Source organism: Macrotis lagotis, chromosome 4 (assembly GCF_037893015.1).
Source record: "Macrotis lagotis isolate mMagLag1 chromosome 4, bilby.v1.9.chrom.fasta, whole genome shotgun sequence".
Lineage (NCBI taxonomy): Eukaryota > Metazoa > Chordata > Mammalia > Peramelemorphia > Peramelidae > Macrotis > Macrotis lagotis.
Window position 1 is genome coordinate 101956213 of NC_133661.1, and position 24340 is coordinate 101980552.

A 24340-nucleotide genomic window follows, 5' to 3' on the forward strand; every position below is an offset into this window, starting at 1 on the left:
TTGTCTTTTTTCATTGCCTGGCAATTAATGGGCACTTAATAAATACTTATTAAATTGAATTCATTGTCCCCTTATCTTTTTTCCTGACCCCAAAATGTCAGAAATGTATATAGCTGTAAATTGCCAAGTTACAATTATATGAAAAATGGAATAAAAAAATTACCCAAATTCTGTTCTTGGCTCAATCTTTTTTTTTAATCTCGATGCATTTTGCCTTAGCAATTTCATTCAATGTTTTCAATGATCATTTCTTAGGGAGATGTTTTACAAATCTAGACAGACAACCCTGACCTCTAAGCCTCAGATCTATAAGATTCACTCCTAGAGGATATCTCTACCTGAATTTTATACAAGCTATGTATGTTCAAAACTAAGCCTATGATCTTTACTTCTGAACTTGTTCCAGCTTATGAATTTACTATTTATATTTATAAAACTATATTTATACTCTCTGTCTCATATTAGAAATCTTGCTGCAACCTTTTATTTTTTATTTACCTCTAATACTCAATAGTCTTTTAATTTCTACCTCTGTAATAGCTATCAAATCTAGTAAATGGTCAAAAAGCAACCTACCTGGCCTATTTTAGTAGGTTCCTAAGAGTTCTATTTTTCTTTCATATTTTATGATGCTGCGAATCCTCATTATGAATAAATACAGGCAGATAATTCTTCTTCTCAAGCATCTCCAGTGAATCTTTGTTGCTTGCTAGGCAGAGTTCAAACTCCTTTGCCTAATATTTCAAGTCCTTTGGTGTCTGGTGCCACCATATTTTCTACTACCACTTCTTTCATAGGTTGGTTCAAATACCATTCTCCTGAATAGGCCATATGCCTATTGCTATCTCACTTCAGTGACATTACTCAAACCATTTTCCTCAATCTTATCCCTAGTACTTCATGTCTCCCACAATTCTGTTTCTTTTCTTACTTCTCTCAAGCCATTATATCTTATTTGGCTATTGAAGTCCGATTCAATGACACCTTCTTCATGAAGCTTTCCCTGATTTCTTAGAATTTTAAATTTGTGATCCTATGATCTCTCCAATTAGAAATAATCTCTTTCTTTCCTCTTTGGATTTCATGTAACAGTTTGTATTACTTATGTAATATTGTATATTATAGTTATCTGTTTGTGACTCATTTTACTCTGCTAGACAATAAGATACATGAGGGAATATGTCTTACCTACATAGTATATCTCTCCAATATTAATTATACCGCAGAGAAATCTGCTAAATTGAATCCAAATGGTAAAAGACCATTTTGGCAATTAAAATGTAAAACAGCAGAGAAAGAATGTCTGCAGTGGAATTTGATTTTTTAACCAGGCTAGCAAGTTCCAAGTGTTCTCAGATCTGGAAACAACTTTACAGATTCTGAAAGGTAATAGATGGTAAAAAGTGAACTCTCATGTCTCAAACAGTATATGGGACATACATTTCAGTGCATAGGAAACTCAATCATAGAATGTTAGTGCTAGAAGGGACCTTCAAAGATTATTGGACTAAAATGTCTCATTTTATATAGGAGGAATGCTCAGAGATGTTAAGTAACTTGACTATACTACATAACAGGAGTGTGGTAGAGTGGGACTAGAACCCAGGTTTCCTGAATTCTAATTAAACTGACTTTTTTATATCATAGATCTTTTAGAATTTTTATTCTATAGGTTGTAGAAAAAAATTAATGTCTCATTTTCATGATCTCATATCGAACAAAACAAATTTTAGAATACTGCATGTACTTTATGTTTTCTCCTATATAACTCAAGAATGTAGTTTTAAAATACTATATATCCTCAGGAATAAGTCAACCCTCCATATAAATTGACCTGAAATTTTTATTTTTATTCATATTCTCTCTCTCTCTCTCTCTCTCTCTCTCTCTCTCTCTCTCTCTCTCTCTCTCTCTCTCATATCAATCACCTATCAATCAATCAATCATCTATCATCTTTCTATCAATCATCTATCTCTATCCATCCATTCACCTAGTTATCTAAGCAATAGACATACATGTTAAGATGAATGAAATTAATCTTTGAAGATAATATGTACACATAAACATATTCTATTTTTTCAACATGTATGTTTATGTCAACATCTACGAGAGAAAACAACAAAACAGACACCCATTCTTTGTACATGTATCACCCCTAGATTTTTCAGGCTTTGCTTAAACTATACCTGATGGGTAGAAATTATTAACCCATTAGCAGCAGTATCTTTGGTTCCAAAGCTGACATGGAGGGTAGATTCAGTGCTTCAAATATGGGCAAAGTTAAAAAAAAAAATTAAAAGGATAATTTACCATCCATGATAGATATATAGTACATCTTGAGCTTTCAGAGGAGACTCACTTACTCTCACTCTATCAAGTTAATTTTCCTCTTGAAATTGGCCTGACTTTGTCTGGTCTGTAATGGTCACTGGTAGTGTCTTGACCTGACAGATATTCAGCCAGGCTGAAGAAATGACTATCATTTTCACTCTCTTTCTGAGGTCCCCAATGCCTGCAATGTTACCTTGCTCTAGTAACTGAATTTAGATGGTTTTCTTCTCTTTTATCCCTTCTATCAATTAGAACAGAGGAATTCAATTTATAATTTGAATGTTTGGTTCACCTTGAATATTTAGTAGCTGAACTCATAGTTTCCGTGAAATCTTGAGACCCTTTAGGTCATATTAGATAAATTTTTGATAACTATTTTTTGTTCATAAACTATACTGGCATTTACAGTTTACACATAATTATAATAAAATTTGGGCTTGGAGACATAACTATTTAACCACAGCTAATACTTGAGTATATATTCTTTAAGTTCAGAAAGCATTTAAATTTATTAATGATTTACCAATGATATTTGGAATATAAACTTCAAATGACAAATAACAGTCACTAAATCACAAATATTCACTAACATTCATAGAATGAGAACATGTTCTACTTATTTATTATAAACAAATGAGGGCACTGGCATGTGATCTTCAAAGTAACTAAATAATTTTTTGAAGAAAAAATGGGGGGGGGGGCACGGAGTATTTCCCAGAAGTTCTCTTCCAAAATATTCCAAAAACCTTAAAATTATGAATCTAACTAAATTTTACAGAGGAGAACGCATAGAAAGATCCAGTGAAACAATTCTCCAGCCCAATCTAACTTGAAGATCCATGGGAAGGCAATGTTCCACTGGGGCCAGAAGATGAGGCAGCATAGTCAGGGTCATGCCGTGTGGGAGTGATTTTGTTCCAGTCTTACAGGAACAGCCTGAGGGGTCCATGGGGGTGCCAGCCTGTGGCAGCAGAAGCAGTATCCAGACTAGCCAATGCAGAGATCACCAAGCACAAATCGGAAGATCAGTGGGGAAAACTACCAAAGTGAGCATGACCCTTAGTGCAGCCTCTGTCCAGAAATGGAAGCAGGCCTGTAAAGTCACCCAGCAGGGAGTCACGTGGCAGCTGCTTCCAGAGTGCTCAGCCCACAGAAAAGGGGGAGGGAAGAGACTATCGAGGTTTCTTCTCTATCCCTGGGACATGACTCTTGTGCTTTGTCCATATTCAGACCTGGTCAGAGTCTGGGGCCCTCTATTGCCATAGAAGAGCAGGGATCCTCCTTACAGTTCCAGGGCAGAGGGGAGCACTGGTGATCATCCACAAACCACAGCACAGGCAGGAGAGCAGTCAGAGCCTCTCCTAAGACATTGAAGGAACTGAAGTCTTTGCAGGGGTGCTCCAATAATACTCAAAAGCTTGAGAAGCATCTCAAAATCAGAGAAAAGGCTGGGGAAATGAGTAAAGAGGGAAAAAACCAAACTGACCATAGATAATTACTTTGGTCCCATGGAGGATCAAAACACAATCGGAAGATGACAAAATTCAAGCTTTGAATCTAAAGCCTCCAAGAAAAATAGGAACTGGGTTCAGGCTATAAAAGAACTCAAAAAAAAAAAAAAGAATTTGAAAATTGGGTAAGGGAGGTAGTAAAAAATTGGGAAGAGAAAAGACATGAAGAGTCAGTAGCTTGGTGAAGGAGATACAAAAAAAAAAAACCCCTGAAGACAACAACATGTTAAAAACCAGTTAATGAGGAGAATATCTTAAAAAGCAGAACTGGTTAGCTGGAAAAGGAGATAAGAACGCTCTCTGAAGGAAACAATCCTAGAATGAAACTAAAGGAAGCTGATAACTTTGCAATAAATCAAGAAACAATAAAAGAAAATCGAAAGAATGAAAAACTAGAAGAAAATGTGAACTCTTTGATTGGAAAAAACAACTGACCTGGATGACAGATCCAGAAGAGACAATTTAAAAATATTGAACCACCTGAAAGTCATGACCAAGAAAGAGTATTGACTTCACTTTTAAAGAATTTCTACAGGAAAATTGCCCTGATATCCTAGAAGCAGAGGGCAAAATAGAAACTGAAGGAATCCATCTATCACCTCCTGAAAGAGACCTTTCCCCCAAACCCTGCCAAAATTCCAGAATTCCCAAATCAAAGAGAAAATATTACAAGCAGCCAGGAAAAAAAAAACAATTCAAAGGTCATGATGCTTCAGTCAGGTTCACACAGGACTTAGCAGCTTCCACATTAAGGGCTCATAGGGCTTGGAATATGATATTCTGGAAGGCAAAAGAACTTGAAATGCAAGCAATAATCCACTACCAGCAAAACTGAATATTCTCTTCTGGGGGAAAAGATGGACATTTAATGAAATTGGGGAATTTCAAACTTTCCTGTTGAAATGACCAGAGCTGAACCAAAAGTGTGATCTTCAAGTACAGGACTTGGGTGAAGCATAGAGGAGGTGGACAGAAGGGTAAATTATGAGAAATTTAATGATATTGAACTGCTTATATTTTTGTATGAGAAGATGATACTGATAATATTCATATGACCTTCTCAATTAATAGAGCAGTTTAGGGGGCAGCTAGGTGGCGCAGTGGATAGAGCACTGGCCCTGGAGTCAGGAGGACCTGAGTTCAAATCTCACCTCAGACACTTAATAATTACCTAGCTGTGTGACCTTGGGCAAGACACTTAACCCCATTGCCTTGCAAAAAAAAAAATAGAGCACTTAGGAGGAGCATATATAGACAAGGCACAGGAGAGAGCTGAATTTGAAGGTATAATATATTATAAAGATGAAGTCTTTGGGTGAAAAAGGAATGTACTGGAGAAAGGGATGAGAGCTAGAATGGGCTAAGATAATTCATGTAATAATCAAGAAAAGGCTTTTTCAATGGAGTGGAAGAGGGGTAGATAAGGAGTAATGAATGAGCCTTCATTCTCATAAGAAATGGCTCAGAGAGGAAACAACACACACACTTAATAGGATATAGAAATCTCTTAACCCCAAAGGAAAAAGGAGAGGAAGGGGAGGGGAGAAAGTAGATGGGGGGGTGCAGGTGATAGAGGAGAGGGATGATCATGAGAGAGAGTAGTCAGATACGACACACTTTTTTTGGGGGAATTTTTGCAAGGCAGTGGGATTGGGTGGCCTTCTCTGGGACCACACGATTGGCTGGTTGTTGGGTGTCTGGGGTAGGATTTGGGCTTGGGTCCTCTGGGTTCCACGCCTGGTGCTCTATCTGTTATGCCACTCTGCTGCCACATAGCACATTTTTAAGGCAGGACAAAGTGAAAGGATAGAGAAAATAGAATAAATGGGAGTGGGGAAGAATGGATAGAGGGAAATACAATTAGCAATAGCAACTGTGGGGAAAAAATATTGAAGCAACTTCTCTGATGGACTTATGATAAAGAATGCGATTCACTCCAGAGATAGAGTTTATGGTATCTGAACAAAGACTGAGGTATATTTTTTTCTCCTTTTTTCACTGCATTTTTTTTGTGGGAGGAAGGGGAAATTATGCTTACTGTAGTAATGTATAAATAAAAATGGAAAATAAAAATTTCTGAAATTAAAAAAAGACTAGGAAAGTTTAGTGCAGTCAAAAAGTGGAAGGGAAATATAGAGTTAGTTAAGGTGAGTTAAAAATTACAATAGGGAGAGCCCTGAGCTCACTTTTTCTCAATCATGTCACAGGTCAAAGGGCCAAAGGTGTGCTAGAACTAGCTCTAACGCTTACAAGATTCCACTGTTAAAATTTCCATCTGTCAGTTTTTAATTTTGTTCATCAAAATTTTAAATTATAAAAAAAAGAGAAAATAGGAATTGAGATGTTTAAGACTTGAACTTTTGCTATCCTAGTGCAGAAGAGTCAGAAGAAAGTTATTTAAAAATCACTCCAATAGTGATTTAAAATAATTGCTTTGTAAAGTTTAAGTTTCTCAAGATAACAATGTAGTAGAAAGATCTCAAGACTAGTAATCAGAAGACCCAAGTTCAAGTCCTGTCTATTTTCTCTTATTATCCATATAGTAAGAACCCTAGAATTGCCAAGTCACTCAAATCTTTTCTGGGCCTCAGTTTTTTTTTTCTTTTGTGAAAAAAAGGATAATACTATCTTTCCTACTTCACAGATACGTTGTGAGAAATGAGGAAATGTAAGTGAAGAAGCCTTGAAATAAATAAAACATGATATAACTGAAATATTATTATTAGTGATTTGGGGGACTGGTGAAAGATGAAACCCTACTCTGCAGTTAAATAGAAAAAACTACAGCAAAGTTTGCACCTCAGGACACATTACAAAATGCAATGAAGGAATGGGAAGTATGTCTTCACCTCTCTGACCACAAATTGGCATTCCCATTGTGTTATCTTCTCTCAAATGACTTGCAGCTAGTTTTAGCTGTATACAATGCCTCCCCAAGGTGAAATGTAGTTAGCTATATGGGTTCTCAGTGCAGAAGTTATACAGTGGAGGATGCTATAGATTATAGAGAAGTAGGAATATGAGTTTTTAATCACTATATATATGTAATAAACCATAATCTAGAATACTGCTATGCTTAATCATCATTTATAATGCATCCTTTCTACTGACAGCTAATAACAACATAGTAATTTCATTTATCTTTAACAATCCTGATACAAGTTATCACTATCCTAATAATTTTAATTTTAAAATACTATAATTCATATAGTATTTTGATTTGTTTTACTCCAAGGGAGCTCAAACTGCCTTCCATATATTGTACAAGATTCAGGGATTCAATTTTCTGGCTAATGCTCAAAGTCTAACTATCTGGGAATGGATTGTTATCTTCAAGAAATATAAAGCAAAAAACAGGGTTTATAAAAAATTTAGTGATTTTCTAAAACAGCAGCAACAACAACAATAAATGAATGTTAAAATAATATTTAATAAATAATAAACATTATTTATGATAATATATAATATAATTGATAATAAATGATAAATTAATATAAATTTATATAGCACTTTAAGATATTCAAAGTGCTTTATTATTACATTATCTCATTTGATCCTCAAAGTGACTTGTGACAATAAAATTATAGTTATCTCTCCTGTCCCAATCTTTTTTTTTTTTTTTAACAATTAAAGATACTAAAGGTGAAAGAGGACTTGCCCAGGGTCACACAGTTGAGTGAGCATCAGAGGCAGAATTGGTACTCATGTATCTTAGGCCCAATACTAGCTCACTTTGCCACACTGCCTCTCTACTCCGAACATATCAATGGCAAGGTCAGTATGTTAAGTGACATCTGGACTGTAGACAACTGACAAGTTCCCAGTAGCTAATAATGCTTTTTACTATACTGATTTATTTTATGAGTGAGGCTGATAGAACTCTCTGTGTTGGATGAAAAGTTGGGAAAGTGGGGAGATTTTAGAAGGAAGGAAGGAAGGAAGGAAGGAAGGAAGGAAGGAAGGAAGGAAAGGAAAGGAAAGGAAAGGATCAAAAGATCTCATTTGGACCACTATGTGCAAAAGCACTGTGCCAAATCCAGGGAAAACAAAGAGAAATGCAAGATAGTCTCTGTTCTCAGCCTTCATATTTAACTAGGTGGAGGTTAGGGCTATAAGAGATAACCTCTGCAAATGACCTTAAATTCCCACAGCCCTTAGTGTATAGTGGTGAAGAAAATGGGAATGTTTCTTTAAAGTTCTTTATATATCATCTCTATTTCTATCATCAAACCACTGGGCATTGCAAAAGACTATGGTGGTGACTTCCTTTCTGGGGTCTTTGGCAGCTGTGGCTACTGAGGAGGCTGAGCAACTGAAGTGTTTGCCAGGCTGTATCTCCATAAGAGATGATTCCTTACATAATGCCTTCAGGGGCCTGGCTTGGAGGAAGCAGGGTTGGTACTTAGAGTGTGGAGTGCTGAGGCTTCCATTCCCAAGTCACAGGCTCAGGGTCCTGGATCTGAGAGGTGGAAAGGCTCAAGGTGGCCTGTGTCACCACGGGTCTCTCATGATCCCTTGCTGCTTTAACTTGGTTGGCTTCTCTGCCCAGTGGGTCACAAACCAATGAGTAATTGGTAGAGAGGGCTGGCTTTCTACCAGAGGATGCTGCTTTCCCAAGGAATTTTGTGGATCTAAGTAGTCTGGATAGACACCTTAGGGATATCATTTACCCATCTGGTAAAAAAATAAAATATTAATAGAAATAAATGTATATTAGGGCTGGCACCCAAATTTAATGGATTTATTGGGTACAGAATTCCAGTTTCATTCCTGCCACAGTGCTTAAAATTTTAATGTTCTAATAAAGAAATTTCCAAGTGAAAATATATTAGAAACACTCACCTTTATAGAATGGAAAATATGCACACATAGAATGTTATGAGTGGTTTTTCATACTATGTGCCAAAGTAAAAAAAAAAATAGATCAGGGACATGAGGTTTTGTTTTTTTTTTTTAATACAAAGAGGTCCCAGTTATCTTGGACAAGATAAAGCCATTCTAAGTTAACAACTGTTAGGAAGTTGGGGGCTATTCCTTTTAAGTTTATCCTAAAATCCCATCAAGGTATTAATAAAAATGAAGCATTAAAAATACAATTCTGACAGTCTTTCATTTTGCAAATAATCACTAATGACAAGAGAGGAGTCTGCTGGCTAAAACTAATGGTTCTGCATGATGTTCAGTACCTGAAGCTTTCAACTCTTTCATTTTAAAGAGCAATTTTAGAATGGGGGACATAGCAATTCCATGTTCACAGAAAAATAATTTGAGAAAAACAGGGATTTTATAGTACTTTACAATATATAAACACTTGACTCTACAATCTGGTCCTTCTTGAGATGAGCAGAGATGGAAGAAACTCAGTGATGATGTTTGAATTCTAGATTTTGCTCTGAACATAATATATTAATTCTAGGAAAAAAAATAACACTTTATTTACTCCCTTTACTTGACTTCTTAAGTATAATTACTAGATATTTGGTGTTGGAAATTCAGCATCAATTCCCATAAAATATGCTTTAAAAAATACCCAGCTTTATAGGAATACTATTTTAAATGAAACAAGGCTTTTAAAAAATAAACAAAATATATACATAAACTTAGCTCACTACTTAGTGCATGGTAACAGTTGTATAAATTCTCCCCCCCGCCCCATCTTTCAATCTGGAATACTCTATCATGTATGCTTTACTCCAGTGATGCTGACCTTCTTTCTGTCCATTAAACAAGTTGCTCTAGCTCCTGGGCATTTTCAGTGATTTCCCTAATATGCTCTCCCTTCTTATCTCTTCCTTCTGCCTTTACTGCTTTCTTTTAAGTCCCATCTAAATAGCTTCTACAGGAAACTTTTCCCTTTCTGCCTTAATTTTAGAGCTTTTCCTTTCTTGATGATTTATTATTTAGTTTGTATACAATTTGTAGATGAATATTTGCATGGTGTCTTCCCCATTAGATTGGGAGCGCTTTGAAGGCAGGAACAATCTCTTGCCTTCCTTTGCAGGCTTTCTGTTTAGCCCAGAGTAGGTACTTAATAAATCTTGATTAACTGACTGGCTGAAAATGAAACATTGGAAACAACCAGTGAGGTGATCATTACTATTATCCCCATTACATAGAAGGGGAAACTGAGGGAGACAAAGGTTAAATGACTTGTTCAGGGTCGCACAGTTAGTAACAGAGTACACATTTGAACTTCCTGACTCTAGGTTTAGTGTTCTCTCCACTGCTCCTGTAGAAATCATTTTCTAAACCTATAACAATTTTACCCAGTGAATAGATCCAGATGACTTCCAAAGTCTCTTTCAGTTCTAATTCTCAAGTTCTATGACCCTGCACTAAAAGTGGTGAACTGAATTAAATTCTTTCTGTAAAACTGAATTGGTTCTGCCAGTGAAAAGAATACTTGGAGAAAGAACTATTTTTAGTTCTTTTGGGACATTCTCTAAATGCACTCCCCCCCAGAAAGAAATTCAAAGTATACATCTCATCAAAGTCCATTGTTTTTGATTATCAAAAAAGAGACTGGGAATATCAGAAATGGCTACAAGGCCAACATCTATGAATCCTTCTAATATGTATTTGATTTGGAGTTAGCCTGATGAATATAATCAGTATGAGAAGGCAGGAGTGTCCAAAACTCATTTAATGTTTAATGCTGGCATTGATTACAACAGTGAACCTAGCTTTCCATTATCAGTAACTGCCCCTAATTAGACAGACTCAAGTCATTGACCACTTTTCAAGCAATGAGGCCACAAAAGTAGATTGTGTTGAAAGATACTAATTATTCCTTAGCACATCTATAATTAATAATTTTCTTTTTACATACTTTCTTAAAGATGTGGTATCCAATGAATTATTTGAAAGGGATAAGTCATTTGAATCTTCTTTACAGGAGTAAAAGAAAGTAGGACAAAATTATTTCCTGCCACTCAAAAAGAAAAAGAGTTAATCATTCTTTTGGGAATTTTATGTGCCAACCAATGAAAAACCAGAGCTTTCAGGGATGCATTTTAGATTGGGAGGTCAAACCAAAGCTGAAGATAAGCACAAGGTAATGAAGAAAGGACAGCCTATAAAAGCAGATTTTCAAGTACCAGTATACACATATGTGTGCATATATCACCATAAACATACTATGCATTTAATGCTTTGCATTACAAGATCGAAAGTGATATGATTACCTATATCTTAATTCTAAATTCTAAAGTATTTAATTGATATCTTTCTTTTTTTTAAATCACCTTTATCTCTGATTCCTGACTCTGTTGGTTTCGTTCAAGTCTTAGTTAAGATCCTAGCTTCTATAAGAAATCCTTCCTGATCCCTTTGGGATGATTTGTAACTTTTCCTGTATTTTATATCTTGTCAGCTCATCATTGTTTGCATATCTTCTCCCTCATTGGACTGAGAGCTCTTTAATACAGGGACAACCTTTTGCCTTTCTTCATATCTTCAGCTCTTTTCATAGTGCCTGAAATATAGCAAGGACTTGATAAATGCTTATTAACTGATTAACAAATAGAAGCAGGTAAGGCAACTGAGCTTTCATTCTAATGGAAGAAAGAAAGCACCTGCCCAGTGAGAGGGTTGATGCATGAGTCCACTTATCTGAGCTCAAGGACCTGATGTCTAGGGGATGCCTGAGGAGATGAGCTGAATTGAAGGAGGCATGGGATGGAAATGGGCAGGAAGTGAGGGGGACTAGGAAATGTCAGCTCCATAACAGAGCATGGCTCATGGATGCATCAGGCAGCCATCTAGAGTACTGCCCTCCTACCTTTACTCTCTCTGTTCTACACTTGCTCTGAGCATAGGAATCAAATTAATAAAAACAGTACCTTTGGAAAAGACTTGTCAATCGACTGCCTTATGGATCAATTCAGAATTGATTCTGTGACTCCCCAGATCCCAACTCCTTCCCCTGGTCATCACTCTTGTAAATGTGCTGTCTCTAATAGAATCTAAGATCTTTGAGGGTAGAGGCTGTTTCATTTTTGGTATTGTATTTCAAATACCACATAGTAAGCACTTAATAAATTTTATTTTGTCATTTAAGTTTTCATTCCAAAAGCAACACTATAAATATTTTTTGTGTATTTTTTTAGGTTTTTGAAAGGCAAATGGGGTTAAGTGGCTTGCCCAAGACCACACAGCTAGGTAATTATTAAGTGTCTGAGACCGGATTTGAACCCAGGTACTCCTGACTCCAGGGCTGGTGCTTTATCCACTACGCCACCGAGCCACCCCAACACTATAAATATATATATATACACACACACACACACATATATATATGTATATATATGTTACCTTTCTAGTTTTAATTTTATATTACTATATGATACTATATAACAGAATATATATATATAATATGTGTATATATTAAATATATATTTAATACCATTAAATATAAATCTAAATTGCATTCCAGAGTAATCGGACCAAATCACAACTCTAACAACAGCGTGACTAATCTAATCTTTTGTTGTCCTTGTCAATTTTCAGTCACAATTATCTTATAATACTATAAGGCAAAAAGAATTTCTCATATTTCAACTTTATTAGTAGTAAACCAGGAGAAAATTGTTCACAAATGAATACCTTAAACATTGTAAACCCAGACTTTAATTCAACAAATATTTATTAAACATGAATTCTGGATAAAGTACTGAGCACATGCTACTAAAGGCAGACATAAAATAGCTCCAAAACTCAAGGAACCTCTTTTTGGGGGGGTGGGGGTGGACACAACATGTGCAATAAAGTTATTTGAGGGGAAAGAACATTCTGGCAAAGAGGATGAGCCAAACTGGATCAGAATCACCCCATACAGATTTAATACTTTTAGACTTTGATCAAGATATTTATTGTCTATGCCCGAGTTCCCCACTCCCCTCATCATCTACTAAATGTGGCCAATTCCCACAAAATACTGATCTAATGCCCGCTCTCCATGAAGCATTTCTTGATCCTACCAGTGAGACATGGTTTACACCTCTGTACCTCCCAGGCAGTATACAGACTTTTGTTACTACCGCTCTTATGCACTAATCATGAAGAATAATCTGCTATGATTCCTTTTACAATTATTAATATGTATGTATTGCATGTAATAGATTATGAATTAGATGATGATAGGTACTAGGTTTTGTCTAAACTTTACTGGTCTCCTAGCACCTAACAAAATGATCAAACTACTTAGAAAATGTTTCCCATTCATGTCGTTCTAGACATTGGCATGCTTTTTGAAATCAGTGATGATGATAAATTTATGGAAATGTACAAGTGTTTTATAAAGTGATATTTAATTCACACCATATTGGGAGTAATAAGGTAAAAATATTTACTCTATAGAATTTAATATACTCTCCTTTAATGTTATCATCTCAACAGTCAAAAGGAAAATACTGTACATTTAATTTTGCTTTAAGTTTACCAAGAATCATTAAAGCAATTAAAAAAACAAATCACCACTGCTATTATTGTCAAAGTCAGAGATGTAGTGCTTCCTCTTTGTTACCTGCAGATAATTAACAAACACTATTCCCATAGCCCTGTAGATATCAGTCAATGAGGCTGTTCAACAAATAATGATGCTTTTGTATGAACAAATACTATGGAAATTGATGCTCTTGAACAAAAAGAACCATATGTGTTGTAGCCATATCCAAAATGATGGAAAATAAATGTGTTTTGTTTTATGAATCAAGACCAGGCAAGCTGGGGCTCCCTCCTCAATTCCACATGGAATGTAAAAGTTAATAAGGGAGTAGGAGGAAGTCTGAATGGACAAAACTATCAAAACACATACCACAACTCTAATGTAAAAATCTATAAAACATACATGTATTTTACAGTTAGGAAGAAAAGAAAGCCAGATACCTTGGGAAAAATGTGCTATGGTACAAAATGTGTATTCCCAAATATGTATATTACTCATAGATAACATTCATAGATGACTAGGAAGTAACTGAATAGAAGCTGTTTTAGATGATATGGGAAATAAAGATCCCTCACAGTTTAGAATCAGAATTTTAGAACTTGGAGGAGCCTCATAAATAATCTAACCCTACTCCCTTGTTTTTCTGTGACTTGAAGAAGCTAACTAAAGTACTCAAGGATGCTAGTTAATGGTAAAGGACTAGAACCTTGTGTTGCTAAGTCCAAGTTTAATGCTTTCCCCATTAAACCACAGTTTAAAATAAAATGTCACATTCATGAAGAATTAAAGGGCTTTTTAAGAAGTTTGTAAAAGATAAATAAATGCACAAGAGGATACCAGTTTTTTTATTGAGCTCTCCCTAACTTCTCTACCAAGTCCAACAATAGTAAAAATAACAATATAATTTTTGGGAAGTCAATGGTATTCCTAAGTTTTAGGAATGCAATAAAAGCTAGTGCTTCTTAATGATAAAATTGTCAAAAAATTATGAAAGGCTTCTGATTCTTTACCAAACCTGACTTCAGTTGCATGGCTCATAACCTTACAGAAGGGAGTGCTTCCCTAAAAAGTTTAGACTTGCAGAGAGAAGCAGTAGGAAAATAAAAACATTTAATAATTATTTATTCAGGGATCAGAATTTTTGATCTCCATATCCTCTTTTTCTTGAATTATTTTTCAAGATCTTATTCTACACTGAATATGAATCGAACTTGGAAAATCTATACTTGACTTGTTTATACAATATAGTATTCACATTTTTCATTGGACTAAGTTAACTATGTATGGTTACATGTGGATAACAATTTTTTAAAAAATCAACAAAACTTAACAAAAGGATACAATCTTCCTGTTTTTAGACTTAAAAATAATGAAAGATCATTTACCAATTTATATACATTGATTGTATTCCTTTGATTCAAACACCCCAATACATTCCACAAAATACTTTTATTAATATGAAATATTTAGAAACAAATCTGAAATGGGAGATATTCTTCCCATAACTCTAAAGTATTGGTTTTCTTAATTGGGAAAAATAATTTGGTTCAACTTAACATTAAGCACCTTTGTGCAAGGCCCCACCAAGGCAGGTATTCGGGACATAAAAGGCAAAAATGGAACAAACCATATTTTCAGAGAGCTTATATTCTCATGGGAGACAAAGGGGTAGAACAGACAGAACAACATACCCACAAGCAAGCTGATAAATTTAGTATGAGTGCTAATAAATAGGAAGATCCAAGCAGACCTTGTATAGAGGATAGCATCTGAGAATGTTATGAAGGATTATGGGGATTCTACAAGACAGAGGTGAAGAATGGGTGTGTTCAAAACATGAAAGTCCAGGGCAGCTAGGTGGCACAATAGATAGAGCACTGGCCCTGGAGTCAGGAGGAACTGAGTTCAAATCTGCCCTCAGACACTTAATAATTGCTAGCTGTGTGACCTTGGGCAAGTCACTCTTTAACCCCATTGCCTTAAAAAAAAATTAAAAAAAATATATGAAAGACTTCTTGTGCAAAGCCATAAGGAAGCATAGAATATTGGAACAGGCTGGTTTGAACAAAAAAGAGGCTGATTCAATTATATCTCAATTCAACACTACAATATTTAAAATCCTTCAAGAGATCTTGAAATTTATTGGGTATTCCTATGGAAACAGATCACAATCCCTCAGTGTCTTAATGGATGGCCTTTATGACATACTTATAGATGACATATAAACATTAAATACGTATGTAGGTATATCTTGTCTAGAGGGTCAACTCTCATGATGAGACTCTCTAAACTGAAGAAATTGGACACTTGAATTGAAGCTACAAACTCCACAACAAGGCTGGTATTTAAAAACTTTTCAGCTTGCTAGAGTCTTCAGAGCTTCTATGCTTCTAATATAGCCTTCATGGCCATGCTCTATCATTATAAGACATTAGAGCAGAATTTTAGTGGACTCAAATTTAAATCCTGGAGCAACTGTTTACAGGTATTTTATTAAATCACTGAAATTCTAATTAATTTTGGGGAATTTTATAAAATTATTTTTCTACCTTTTTGAGAAGAAAACATGTAGGCCATCATAGCTAAACCAAGAGAGAAACAATAAGTAGACACTTGAGACTAGAAAGTACCAGGTTTACAAGAACAATCAGAGTTTGGGATTGTTATACAAGAGTAAAAAGCTGAGAATTTTGATACCAAAGATGATCATTATATCTAGATGGTATTATATCTAGGAAATATAGACATATGACCAGAGTTTGAGGATTTAAACTCTGGAAAGTTTAAGGTAGATTGTGAAACAAAAGGTAATATTTTTAATATTAAACCATGAAATGGGTAAGATGATGTCTTTTCATTTCTAGTCTTTGTGCCTAAGAAATAATGACACTTAAACAGAAAGATCTGAAAAAAAAAAGGATAATTGGGCTAGATTCTAGAAGTTATTATGATGACAGCAAATCACACTTAAGATAAACATGGGCATCAAAAGAGTCTTGGATTAAATCAATAATTATCTTGTTACTAAAAATAAATGCTATTTAACAATAGGGTTTTCTTTTAAATAGTCATATATCCAAATACTAAAAGAAAGGCTAAAAAGAGATTTTGATAATCAATTCATTAGATGGTAAAAGCTGACCAGTGTCAGTTAGTGGACAGTAGTGAACTGTCCAATCTATTAAAATGAAATATAATTTTGACCTTCAGACAAAGGGGCACAAACAAATATGTACATGTTTTACTTTTTTATTAAAAGTTTTACTTTTACTTTATTAAAACTACTTCTGCAGGAACAAAAAGGTACTGAATTTAGTAAAGAAGACAATACTGTATATGTTTTTTTTTTTTTTTAACAGTGGCAAGTTAAACAAAGCCCTTATTGTCTCTAAATACGATAGGGAATCTTTTAGGCCTCAAAAGTTGTGCTGTAAATTGAACTAATTAGCATAATTCTAAGAATCTTTAATTATATCTCAAGTTGTAATAGAGAACTATCAAAATTATGTGTTTACAGCAATTGATTAAGTGGAAGAATGTTAAAAAAAAAAGACTTCTGAGGTCCCTTCTGGATATCCAATGATCCTAAATTGAGATCAGATCTTCTCAGGGTAGAGAGGAGGGCATTCAAATTTGAATGTTTAAGAACAAGATTTTACAATAAACTCATTCATCCAACAAGTTTAATCAGAACCTACCTTGTGCAAGGCACTTCACTGTACTGAAGGTACATAGAAGGCAATTCTTATTTGGAATGAAGATTTGAGAGCAAAAAAAGGAGCAGGCATGTTTTGAAAGAAGCCCTACAAAATATTAGGGAGCAGGTATGATTTTATTATACTAAAAGACAAAAATGATAAATGATTGTTGGTCTCTTCCAGAGAGAAAGACAAAGAGAGTTGTATAAGTTCAGTAACTCCATAGGCTCAGTAACACACTTCCTAACTCTCTTCTCTGCCACCCACAAGTCAGGATTCCATATTGTATTTTAAGGATTTCATGCTGTTCCCAGAGATTCTCACTTACTTTCCATCAGCCTGCTGACTTAAAAATCAGTCATTTTTCATGAATGAATCCCAATCACCCATCTATCTCAGCTGCCTTGCTATCATTCTCATTGAGATATACACAGGAGGTGGTAGCCTTTGATTCCGCTGAGGGTTTGTCTACATTGAAGTTCAGTCATTCTTACTAACCTCTAAGTTATCCTACTCAAATTCCCTTCATATTTTTTTGATTCATAGGGAATTTTCTATTAAGTTAAAAAAAAATCCTACCACCTTTGTGTCCTAAGCATTTTGTTTTATATTGTAAACATTCTGAATCATGTGTAATTTCTAACTGGTAAGGGATCATTTCATAGGACTCTCCCACTCTTGGGTTGGAGTCTGTATTCAAGGGAAACTTCAGAAAAAGTAATAAGATAATAGCACTGGAGGCTGAAAAATTTCCACTGAATAATGAAACATAGAAATTACACTTAACTAAATTTTCTAACCCTTCAAAGTTTGGTAAATCCACTTTCATTCTTGGAGGGTCTAATCCTAGAAGTGAATGGGCAACACATTGTCCTCCTATCAATTAAATTTCTTTCTACAATAATGGTAAGACTACAGTGCCTTTTTCATAGTTCCTTATTGTGGGCTTCCATTTATTATAAATCAGATTGAGATTATTTACAATTAGAATGATGTTGGACTCATCTAACTAAGACTTCTTGTGTATTTAAATAGATGGCCTAGTCTGGTCTTTGAGATGCTATAGAAGGTGAATACAGAATATTCAGGATTGACTATTGATCTATAAAATGAAGCTATCTTCCTTTAAGATGATCAAGGAAATCAAGGGAAACAAAGGTGAAGGATCTAATCCAAGGTTACACAGCTAGTAGATGACAGAGACAACATTCAAACCAGAACCCTATGAAGCCAAATCCAATGGTCTTTGCTGTGTACCATACTATTCATTAATACTGTTTCAATTACCACAAGGCTCTGTGATTTTGTTGGTATAGGTACTCCTCTCAAGGCAGTTTATGCAATCCTTCAAAAACTTAGCTCACCAGATTTTCAGACTAGTATTGAGCTTGTACTCAAAACGACTTTCCAACTAGGCCGGAAGGGCCAAATAGTGATTATGTTCCTCTACATGATAACCTTCTGGATCCCAGGGTCAATTCCACATCCCAATAAGGAAATGAGGAGACTTTAATAACCATTAACAGGTGAAGATTTTTTTTTTTTTAAATCTACGGTTGCATTCTTTCGTTCATGTCAGGATGAGATTCTGACTAGAGTCAAAGATTCAGAAATAAGAGGTCAAATTTGACAGATGTGACAGGGAAATCACTCCAAATTCTGTTCATTAGAAAAGGAAGAAAGGAAAATATCTTTAAATCAAAGATGAAATCAACATGCAAATTAAGGCTTGGAATGGATATTTCAATGATGCTATTTGCCACAGAAACAATAAGAAATGCAACGTTAAGATGATTGGGAATATAAGGAAACATTCAGTGAGTTTTACTGGGAAAACTTCAAATGAGGGCAAGAGAGATATTTAATGAGTCCTACTTTCTGCAAAAGTCCTACTTTCTGTTGCCACAAGCTAGAAGCACCTTCTCCTCTGTCTATGTTCTTTTTTGGATCTAGTTATATGCGTGTTGTCTCTCTCATTGGAATGTATGATTCTTGAGGTCAGGGACTGGTCTTACTTTTCTTTGTCTTTCTAGAGTTTGGCACAGGTCATGCTAAGTGCTTACTCAAGGCTTGTTAGCTGAAGGAATGCAGAGCAAGTCCTATCAAATGAGAAATCAGCATTTCTATTATCAAGGTTCAGAGTTTACAAGATAGGAGGGAAGCACAAACTAAAGTTGAAGACAGACCATCTCTTGGACACTTCATCCACCTTTCTTCCCTCCTCTCTATTTAGCTCAGATCTCACTGAACAAAATGGCATGGGTGGGGGGAGAGTTAGCCAGAGTCAAAAACCTGGCTTTGCATTTCACCAGCTCTGCTTCCTAACCATGTGCCATTGGGAACCTCACTCTGGACCTTTTACCTCATCTTTAAAATGAGGATTCATTATCTCCATTTCCTCACTTGTACCACCTAACAAATAGTAGTTCTGAGGATCAGATGAGATTAGGTAAGCAACACCCTAAACAAATATAAGCTATTATTATTATTATTATTATTATAGTCTGTGCTCAAAAAATGCTTGTTTTAATTTCATAAACTATATTTCAAATTACTGATGTCAATACAGTGCATGGTACACTATAAGCATTGTAAGCAAAGTGCATCACCAAAATAAAACCCAAACTTCTTTTTTTTCCCTTAAAAACCAAACCAGAGAGCTCACAAAGCAGGTGGACAGCTCACCAACCTAGAAACTGCCTCATACAACTCCTCTGAATATGAATTAGCAATGGGTAGCGGCAGCATATTTATGAGGTCTCTTGCCTGGTCCTTTCCTCCTGTGAATGCTGTATAATTCATTGTGTGCGCCCTGACCCTAGTGCGCTCCTGTTCTGACAAATCATACTTGATTAAGACAAATCTTTATTAGTTAGCTAGTCAATTTCCCCATTTATCATGGGCAAATCCCATTCTCCTCTTCAGGTATAGGAGAAGTGACTGAAACATTCAAACAGAAAATAAAAACAAAAATATACCACAGGTTTTGGGAGGTAAGTCAAAACAGAAGTCAGGATCACATGATAAAAAAGATTTAATAGTTATATATTATAACCTGCTGCCAACTCAAACACCACCAAATATTCAGCTAGCCTAAGGAAATAATAATTAGTCCTTTTGAAAACAAAATGCTATATTTGAAAAAAAAAGTGTTGCAAAGAACCTCAAAATACTGAGGTTAAAAAAAATTTTTTAAAGGACTGCTGAATAAAGAGATTGTTCAAAATTTCCACTAAAATGGGAAAAAAAGAAACTCTTATAAGTAAAAATATTGAAGAAGGCAATGAATTTAAAATTATTTATCAGCCTTTGGCACCATAGGGAAATGCATCACTTTTTTTAAAGGTGATGGCATTTTTTTTCCCCTCTTGTGATCTTCAATATAATGTTGGCTTTAGCCAGAAATGCTAAAACTCTTAAGATTTTAAGTGTGTTTTAAAGAATGGACTACTAGCCCTTGTCCTGGGGATGGCAGGATCTCTGGAGCCCTCACTTGATACGCTCACCAATTTAGGATGATGCCACTTTCCTCAATATTGACTTAAATACTAGTTAGTCCCACAATATTTGCAAGTGGGTGAAATAAGAAAACACCTTTTGACACGTTTCAAAGGTACTTTAGCTTCCTGGAGGTGGAATCTGGAATCAACTCAAAATTGCTGTATTTTAAGAAAACTGGTTTTAAGGGAGTTTTTATAACTTCACATTTAAACTTGTTTTTAAAAGAATTACATCTTCTAATTGCTGATTTTTTTTCTTAGAAATGGATATACTTTCACAAAACATTTCTTCATGGGTGCAGATAAAAGATAAAACTAGAAAGGGTTTGGGTTCTGGGTCTCTCCCTAGTCAAATGCCTATTATCTTCTGATCCTCAGTTTCCTCATTTGCAGAATGGAAAAAAAAATTACAAACTTGAACTACTTGCTTCCAAAGTTGTTTACTAAAATGGAATTTTGTAAGCCACAAATCTCAACAGAGCTTTTCACTTCAATTCTGCCAACACTGGTTAATTCCATGGTAATGAATATAAAAGGAGAATCTTCATGTATATTAATTTTCAGGAAATGTTTATTTATTTTTATTTATGTCAGTGATATATTAGCATTTTGAGTATTTATTCTATATTTTCCTGAAGGGTTCAAGGGTTGAGCTAAAAGCTCTCTTCCTTGTTGGGCAGAATTCTGTTTGCTCAAATTTCCCATTCAGAGAATGTGAATGTAGATATACACCCATACTTTTATTATGTATGTGTGTGTGTGTCCATTTAGATGCATATATATGAATATGTACAATATATTATAGATCCAAATGCTTGGACACATATGAAAATGCTTGGCATGAGAGACTTCAAAAGGACATCTAGTATATTAAGTTATGGTATACTGATAATCCTGGAAGCAGCCCCAATGATTATACCTAAGAATTTTCATAAGAATTATCTAAGTACTACATAATCATACATAAAGTGAAAATTACAAGATTCCTTTTGAAATATGCTTTTTCCACTTGGGAAAAAAACATACAGAATGTTAAGGGTCAGTAGTATAATAATGGAAGACACATGGAGAGCATCTAAGTCTGTGATTTTTTTTAACTTTCACTTCCCAATATTTTTCCTTTCCTAAAGTGTTTGGGGAAAACGACAATGACAACAACAAAACCTAATCATTTATCCTTTCCTATAATTTAGATTTCTGTTAGAGCCTGAAAGGACCTTAGAAATCATTAATTCATTCTACTTATTTTACAGATCAGTAAACACTGGTCCAAAGAAGTTTAGCATTATTGCCTAAGATAAGACTACTAGAGAGTGGAAGGGCCAGGACTAGAATACAGGTTTCTTGGGTCCTAGAGAAGTAGGACCCCTAGAAACTAATGATAGATACAAGATTAGAATACAGGTCTCTTGGATCTTAGGCCAGTGTTTCTTATACTTATACTGATCTTTTTTTTAAAAAAATAATAGTATTACTTATTTTAGATAATTTTTTTTAGGTTTTTGCAAGGCAAATAGGGTTAAGTGGCTTGCCCAAGGCCACACAGCTAGGTAATTATTAAGTATCTGAGACCGGATTTGAACCCAGGTACTCCTGACTCCAGGGCCAGTGCTTTATCCACTGTGCCACTTAGGCTCCCCAATAATATTTTTTAAAAACTGAATTTCTGGGTCTTATATACAATTTATATACAACTCATATACACATATGTGCATTAAACAAATAAGAGACACAGATTAGGCCAATTGGATGTGATGATTTTTTTTTCAGTTTTTTTCTTCTTGATAATGTTAGGAGGGATACAATACTGACCTATTATGTTTTGAATAATGAGAAAATTTAGTGGACTGTTTCATGTTCCAAATGACAATTAATGTTATAGAAAGTTGAAGAAAGAATAGGGCAGGAGTAAAAAATAAAAATTAGGAAATGGAAGGAAAAAAAGATGAAAAGATGCAAAAAAATATCACTAACTTTTATAGAGTGATAGAGTAATATCTGAGACAAGAAGGATACCAAGCTCTAGAAAGCTCAAGGATTTGTCTGAGTTTATAAAATCAATCAGTGAAAGATATAGGATTTGAACCCAGGACTCCTGAATTCTAGTATAGAAACTTTTTTTTATTAGACTACAAATTTAAGCTGTAATTAGACTTTTAACTTCTTTTAACATTCCATATGGACTCTAAATAAATATTAGTGCAAAGGAAGGGCTTCAGGTCAGGTTTCCTTCACTGCATGATTCTCCTATTAATTGGTTCATGAAGTTGTTCATTAAGGAAGGGCTCTTCTTATAAATAAGATTAAATCCTCATTTTACTATCTTTGAACTCAAAAGTTAGGAAAATATAAATTTGTTCTCACTAATAGCCTAAGATAATCACTAATTTGTGGGCATAGTATTAGGGGACAAGAAAAACACATATTTATATAGTTATAATCTTTTTGAATTTTGAAGAGGGAATTCAGACATAGATTAAATATGCTTGATAGGAACAATTTGTGTTAGAAGACTTCCTACATAATTTTAACAGACTAGGTACATATGATTGATACTTTCAAGTCAAAAACCTATTCTTGGAAAGCATAAGAAAAATAATCTCACTATTCCTAATTATTATATGCAACTATGAAGAAAAGCAAATTCTTTTTATGGAATGATAATTTTGCAATAATATGTCATATTGGTAAATCAATGCAATCTTGAATTTGAATGCAAGTCTTTCGTAGAAAAACATAATTTTTTCTGCAAATTTTCAGAATGTGTTAAAATCGATGTCAGTGTCTCAGTAATTTCACAGTTTAAAAAACAGTTAGAAATGTAATGACTACACTACACTTGATTAAAGCATTTACAGCTCTAATCAAAAACTGACAGTGAGATCAAAGATGTTAACTTAAATCTCTCTTCTAATTATGTTTAAAATGCCACACCTCAGGCCTGTCTCTCCTCTTCTTTTTCAAACCAAATTCTGCTTAAGAAAGATCTAACACTTCTTAACAGTTCATTATCCAATAAAACTATTCAAAGCTTAAAAGCAGTCTACACAATTATTCAGGACCTCAGGGAGTCCACCGGTAGTCTTTATTACAGGACTTCATATTAAAACACCTTAATTATATTTGTCAAATGGATTTCATTAAAACCCATCGTCACTTTAATTTTCATATTTTGACAGTGCTGGCATAGGCATTATTACCACCTGCCAAGCTAGGAACTACAACAAAATTATTGAATTCCTTCAAATACTAAGCAATTGCTTTTGTACCTGACTGTGAGTTATCCCCTTTGTGGGGGAATCAACTACAATTAGGAACAAGGATTAAAATTTCCCTACCAAAAACACAGTCTACATATATGTCAACTGCAGGTATACAGACTATCAACCTCCATCCATGCCAGGTTTCAAGTACTTTATAAAGGGTGATACACAGACTTTGCGGGGCATCTGAATAGCAAAGCCAGAACATCAAACAGAATGCAGTGCACTTTAATAGTATCACAACCATTAGGAAAGGACAGGACATTTTAAACTATTCATTATGCTGACATCTTTCTGAAATAGACTGATTTTTATGGTCACTTACTTGAAAGCCAATTTTATTTTCTTGAGGCAAAGCAACTAGCACTATTGAAAAACTGAAGGAAAAAAGACATTATTTTCACCTTTAAACTGCATTATATTCCATACTAAGAAGCTGCACATGACAGTGCAGAGGTTTTAACCTTTTTTGTATCATGCACCCCCTTGACAGACTGATGAGGCTGATAGAAGCATACTTAGAATATTTTTTAATGCGTACGACAAATTATATACGATTACAAAGAAAATAAATTATATTGAAATTTAGTT

At 34.7% G+C, this 24340-nt stretch overlaps 1 protein-coding gene and 1 long non-coding RNA gene across 10 annotated transcripts in view; one reads left to right on the plus strand and one right to left on the minus strand.

The window, feature by feature from the left end:
• The window catches only part of VTI1A (vesicle transport through interaction with t-SNAREs 1A), a 406811-nt gene that overhangs the window by 172766 nt on the left and 209705 nt on the right, over window positions 1-24340 (minus strand). The window lies entirely within an intron of this gene.
• The window catches only part of LOC141521282 (uncharacterized), a 143870-nt gene continuing 135074 nt past the window's right edge, over window positions 15545-24340 (plus strand). For both annotated transcript variants that reach the window (XR_012477881.1, XR_012477880.1), the window contains exon 1: window positions 15545-15773. This is a non-coding gene — a long non-coding RNA (uncharacterized LOC141521282). The remainder of the gene's footprint in view (window positions 15774-24340) is intronic.